Genomic DNA, 7,034 nt, shown 5'->3' with positions numbered 1-7,034 from the left:
ATTATTATTATTTTCATGATCACAGCAGATTTTTTAATGTTAAATGTAGGTTTTTAAATGCCTGAGAAAATGGGACAGTCACAGAACCATGACTTTAAACAAACTTTATTTGGGCGCATGACTGACTGGCAATTGTGTGCAATCATTTTAGCTGTCACAGGCCCAGAGAAATGTGGGAGAGCTCTTCCATGAAATGTTTATATTTCATAAACAAAATGATGTGCTTAACAGTCAGAGCGATGGGAGGGTTCCGGCTAATGCATTTTCCAATGTGTGAGGCAGATTATTAATGCGCTCCAGTAGCTGTTAATTTCAGTTTGCCGGAATGATTTATGGGGAGGTAAAGGAGAGAGACATAATCTAATTGAGATCAGAATCACTGTTCTAGCAGCAAAGCACCAGCATGGGCCCTAGGCACGGCAGAATGATTAATATCTAATAAGCAAATAATCCGTTAAATTATTATAAACATTACTTTTGACAACTCTTTTGTTGGCAAATGAAAGAGAAAAAAAGAAACAGAAGATCCAAAAATCACCACTTTCTCTCATAATAGTGTAAAGGTAGATTTTTGTCAGAGCAAGGGTGATGGATATCATGAGGGGCTTAAGTGTTATTATCAATTTTAAGTACTCTGGGGAATCACTTTTACCATAGCATGAATGACAGTTGAAAGCCTAGAGCAAAATCGGTCTTCAGAAGCAAAAGTAAATGACTCCTGTTCTCAAAGTGTGGCTCCTCTCAACATACCTAATCATAATCCTCTGGTGAGTGGGCCAGTCCTTTGGCACCATGAGGGTAACCAGGCATAGAACCTACAATGAGAAATAAGGATCCCCTCTCACCACAGTTCCTTCTAGTTTCTTCCTTTTTAATTTTTATTTTTGTCTCAAAAGGTACTATTTCATGTTTCTTAATTGCTGAGCAGTATTTCGTTGAGGGTATATGCCACAGTTGCTTTATCCACTCTCTTGTCGATGGTCATTTAGGTTGGTTCCATGTCTTGGCTGTTGTGAATAATGTTGCTATAAACATAAGGGTGCATAAGTCTGTTCATATTAAAGTTTTTGTATTGTTTGGGTAAATACATAGGAGTGGTATTGGTGGATCACATGATATTGCCATTTTTGTTCTTTAAGGAATTCCCTTACCATTTTCCATGTAGAATGGACCAATTTACAGTGCCACCAACAGCGTATGAATATTTCTTTTTCTCCACAACTAACACTTTTTGTCTCTGGTTGTTTTTGTTTTTGTTTTTGTTTTTGTTTTTTTTTTAAATTTTTTTTTTTTAATAGAGGCATGTTTTTTTATTTATTTATTTATTTGTTTGTTCGTTTGTTTTTGTTTTTATACATGCACTGGGTACAGTCAGAAGCGCGGGAGGGTGAGAGAATTCACCAGAGCCAGAGCGGGGAGCAGAGCAGGCAGAAGGACCGAAGTACACTGCTGAGGGGAGCAGCGGGCGGCAGGAGAGGTCTGCGCGCCATGTGGGACCCTCCTCCGGTGGCCGGGGAGCAGCCGGGAATCGAACCGGCGCTGCAGAGGCTGCGGGCAGCTTCGCAACCCAGCGCTCAACCGCTGCGCCACCGGGGAGGCCCTGTTTTTGTTTTTTTTAATATGAGCCATTCTCACAGGTGAAACACATTGTCTCACTGTAGTTTTGATTTGCATTTCCCTTATGGTAAGTGATGAGGAGCATTTTTCCAAGTGCCTGTTGGCCATCTGCATGTCTTCTTTGGACAAGTGCCTACTTAGTTTTTCTGCCCTTTTTCTTTTCTTTTCTTTCTTTTTTTTTTTTTTTTTTTGATAGGTACATTTGTTCTCCTTTTACTAAGTTGTATAAATTCTCTGTAGATCTTGGATAACAGCCTCTTGTCAATGTGTGTTTGCAAATATTTTCTCCCATTCAGTGGATGTCTTTTTATTTTACTAATAGTTTTTTTTTCCTCTGTGTAAGAACTTTTTAGTTTGATGTAGTCACAATTGTTTATATTTTTTTGTCTTTCTTGCTATTGGAGGTGGATACGCAGAGGCATCACTGAAGCCTACATTTTGGAGTGTTTTGCTTATCTTTTCTTCTTTGTATTTCAAGGTTTCAGGTCTTACATCCAACTCTCTTATCCATTTTGAGTTAATGTTTATGTATGGTATGAGATAGTAATCTAGTTTCATTATTTTGCATGTCCAGCTTTCCAGAAACCACTTACTGATGAGGCTTTCCTTTCTCCAATGTATGCTCTTGGCTCTGTTGTCATAGATTAACTGTCCACAGAAATATGAGTTTACTTCTGGGATCTCAATTCACATTGCTTCATGTGTCTTTTTTGTTTCAGTACCATACTGTTTTCGTTATTATAGATTTGTGGTAAGTTGAAGTCTGGGATGGTGATAACACCATTCTTTCTCTTTTTTGTCAAAATTACTTTAGCTATACTTGGTCTTTTGTGGAGTCATATGAATTTGAGTAATGTATTTCTTTTAAGAATGTCATTAAGGCTCTTTGATAGGAATTGCACTGAATATGTTAATCACTTTGGGTAAGATAAAAATTTAAACCATATTATTTCTTCCACTACATGAGCAGAAAATATGTTTCCATTTCTTTTTGTCCAGTAAATGGTGATAAATGTTAGGGAAAGCTAATCTGTTGAAGAGTCTGGAGATTGGTAAATCCCTGGAGGTGTCCAGTCATTTGTGAAAGTGGTATACAGGGTGGCTTGTGCTTGTATAACCGCTGATAGCCCACCTTTTTGGGTTTCCAGACCCATGTCTCTACAGTCTGCAGGCCAGGGTTTCAGTGCTGCTTCACTGTATCGGTTTGAGTCCTCAGGGGCTTTGGGAAGTACAGTATTATTTCGAGTATTGCCTTCACTGAGGAAGTTTACTGCCAGGATAATTCCAGCATCTTCATATGTATCCCCATAGCTAGAAATGTGCTTCTACATTAAACAGATCTCTTCTTCCCCACCCTCTAGCATTAGAGTATGGGTATGGACCATCAGACCCCACTCTATGGGAAAATGGCCCCTCCACAGTCTCCAGGAGCCTCTTGACACCCACCTTCTGTAGTACAGAGTTGCATTTCCTCAGCATTTCATTGTCAAAGTTGGTCTACAATGTCTAAGAGGTACATCCCAAGCCAGAGGATCATCTGAATCCAGTGCCCCTTTGGACTACTTTAAATTATCTTCACAGGAACAAAATAGAGAACCTCCTCTCAATTCATCTTCCAGGTATTCCTAAATATCCTGGGTCCTCCATTCTATTCCGTATGTATTTGTATCCATTTTTGTTCCAATAGCATACTGTTTTAATCACTGTCACTTTGTAGTATAGTTTAAAATTGATGTGCTCCTCTATTTTTCTTCTATTCTCTCAGGATTTTCTTGACTACTGCAGTTTCTTATGGTCCATACAAATTTTATAATTGTCCTATTTCTTTGAAAAAGTCATTGGGATTTTGGTATGTATTGTGTTGAATTTGTAAATTCTTTTAGGTAATATGGCCATTTTAATGATGTTTATTCTTTCAATCAGTCAACACGGGGGATATCTTTCTAGTTATTCAGGTCTTATTTTACTTCTTTTGATGGTGTCTTATAGTTTTCAACGTACAGTTTATCCACCTACTTCATTAAGCTACTCCCAGGTATTTTATCCTTTTTTTGGTTGATTATTTTAATTGGATTTCCTCTTCTCTTTCCTTGATCATTTCTTGCATATAGAAAGCCAAGAGATTTTTGTTATTTATTTTTATGTTCTGCCACTTTACTGTATATAGTTATTATTTCTAGTCAGTTTTTTGGTAGAGTCTTTTGGATTTTCTATGTATATAATCATGTCATCTGCAAATAGTGATAGTTTTTTTGTCTTCTACAATTTGGATGCCTTTTATGGTTTTTCCTTGTCTAATTGCTGTGGTAGGATTTCTGATAGCATATTTAACAGTAGTGGTGACAGTGGACATCCTTGCTCCTAATCTTAGGAGGAATGCTTTCAATTTTTCATCATTGTGTATGATGGAAGCTAGGTACTTGATATATAGAGTCTTTGTTATGGTAAGATTTGTTTCTTTTATTCCCAATTTATTGAGATTGTTTTACCATAAATAAGTGTGGGATCTTGTCAAATACTGTATATTTTAACAATACTATTTCTTTCAATCCATGAACACAGAATATCTTTCCATTAATTTGTGTCTTATTCAATTTCTTCAACAATGTCTTATTTTTTTCAGTATACATGCCTCTCAATTCCTTGGTTGAATTTCCTCCTTTAATTTTCTGGGAGTATATACCAAAAGTAGGATTGCTAGATTACAAAGCAATTCCATTTATGAATATGTGAGGAACTGTCATATGATTTTTCCATAGAAAGTGTACCATTTTACATTTCAACCAGAAGTGCACAAGGGTTTTAATATCTCCACATCCTCACCAACACTTATTTTTTTCTTCTTATATAATAATCTAACACTAATGGATGTGATATAGCTTCACATCCTAAATGATGTGGAGTAGTTTCTTCTTAAACAGATCAAGTTGCCTAATCTAGCTATGTAATCTCCACAGGACCCAATAAAAGATTTTTTTCATCCTGGGTTTGGTCAGGAACTTTTGTCTTGCCTGTATGGTTCAACTTGTATTTGTCTTCTGCACTCTGACACATAGAGATGCCATTAGGTATGCATCAACTGACTGAGGAGGTAAAGCCATAATGAAATAAATAAAGAATAAGATGTTTCCAGAGAGCTCAGAATAAAGTATGTGTATTTGAGCAGGTGAAGCAGATAGAGCCTCTTTCACTACAAACATAATTCCCAAAACTATTATTAAGAAGAATTGTCATGTAGCTCACAAGCCTTACTTTATCTTCCTCTATTTCTTTAACAATTCCCTGAGGATCTCCAGGTCTCTCAGATTAATCAGAGCTGTTTGAAGCTATATACCGTTGTCCATTCTTTCTCCTGCTTCTGACCACAAATCTAAACCAATAGTCTTCTATGGAAAAATAATTAACTCCTCACTGCATGAATGTAAAATATCTAAAGTCTGATAAAAGCAACTACCCAGGGCCCTGGTGACTTTAACTTCTTTCCTTGACTTTACTATTGACATTCTTCATAACTAAGTTATAGCCCTTCTCTTTGCCTCAATCTCTTCTTTCATAAAGTGGAGCAACAAAAATAAGTATTTACATTAAGCGTTAATCCTAAGAACTGCAGCCTACTTTGAAAATTTAAGATGCCTCTACTTAACATTATAATTAGCACTAAAACTAATGTTAGTAATCTAAGAATTTATTAGCCCAGAGGAAAAAATATTAATAGAGGACAAAGAAAGATGTAGCAAAGATTGGACAACTAAATATCTTGGACCTAACTGCATACATATATAACCTATCTCCTAACAATCATCACAGTCATCATAAAATACAAGAACTATATAAAATTATTTACCAGCAGGAATGCCAGACAATGCTTAGTTTAGTTAGATGACATGACAATTGGGGAAAGTGCTGCTATGAATATAAGAGTATATGACTAATGTATAAGTGTTTTCATAAACTTTGTGTAAATACCTAGTGGTGGTATTATTGCACCATATAACTTTCTGTTTTTATTTTACTAAGGTACTTGCATACCATTTCCAAAAGGCTGCACCAAATTGCTTCCCTGCCAACAGTAGATTAGTGTTCCTTTTTCTCTACATTCTCACCAACATTTGTTGTTAACATTCTTTTTGATATAGGCCATTCTCCCAGGGTGGTGGTGCTGACTGAGGTTTTGATTTGCATTTCCCTTATAATACATGATGTTGAACAATTTTCATGTGTCTGTAAGCCATCTGGATATTTACATTCTTAGACTTAATGAAAAATATAATGGTTACCAGCATGAATGAGGGAAGAGAAGAGGGCATAGGGGAATGAAGTGGATGAGGCATTGGCATGGGAGGTTCGGTGGAAGGTAACTAAAGCATGTGTACATATGGAGGAGTGAATATGTAACCTCATAGTTATTAGATATTTAAATGACTGACAAATTAGTTATTTAAAAAAATGTCAGGAAAGGCTGCATCTCCACCTTGTACTCAAATTCTTTATTACACAAAATGGTTTTAAATTCCCTTAAACAGTAGTTCTTTTAACAAATTTGTTCAGAACCCTCTGGATGTATACTATGGAATATACCAAAAAGATAACCAAACTTGTAGGCATTCCATGTGTTCACATTTAGCATATATAACTCCCTCTCCACAGGATCTTTGAATAATCCAGACATATCCTTTCCTCACAATCAATAAAGGATTGAAGTTGGAAATGATATCCAGATATCCCCAGTCCCTAAAGAGACTGTGTCTTTTGATTCAGACGTTATTCGTAACAAGAGTTAGGGCTACAAACAAGATTTCTGAAGTCTTTATCCACAAACCTTCCATTCCTCCATATTGCTTCCTCACCAATTCTAGCTTAGTATCAATTATTATTGGTTCTACCTATCTATTCAACTAATGTGACTTATAAAATAAAATACATTTGAATTTATTCATTCAACAGTTGAGCACTTATTACATGACATGTACTTTGCTAAGCATTTGGATAAATGCCATAAGTACAACAAACCTTGCCTTGTATGTTTATACTCTGGTAAGAAAGAAAGAAATTAAATGCACAAATAAATATTAAAATATGATTGCAAGTTCTATGAAGAAGATATCATGAGACAGTCACTAAGGGAAGCCAATTTACATTGAGTGGTCAGAGTAAACCTGTTGGAGTAGGTGCCATTTGAACTGATAGTAAAGCCTAAAGATTAGCTAACATGAAAGGAGCTGGCAAAGAATAGTTCATCCTGATGGAACTGGGTGCATAAAAGCTTCATGGCACAAAAGGATCTGATGGGTCAGAGGATGGGATTTGTGGATGGCTGCAGTAAGAAAGGCAGAAAGAACAAAGATGAGGTTATAGAGGGAGACAGAACCAAAGCATCGAGGACCTTGTAGGTTGTTTGATGTCCATTGGTTTCATTT

Source organism: Talpa europaea (assembly GCF_964194135.1).
Source record: "Talpa europaea genome assembly, chromosome: 5".
In the NCBI taxonomy this organism is placed as follows: domain Eukaryota; kingdom Metazoa; phylum Chordata; class Mammalia; order Eulipotyphla; family Talpidae; genus Talpa; species Talpa europaea.
This window is presented reverse-complemented; position numbering follows the sequence as displayed.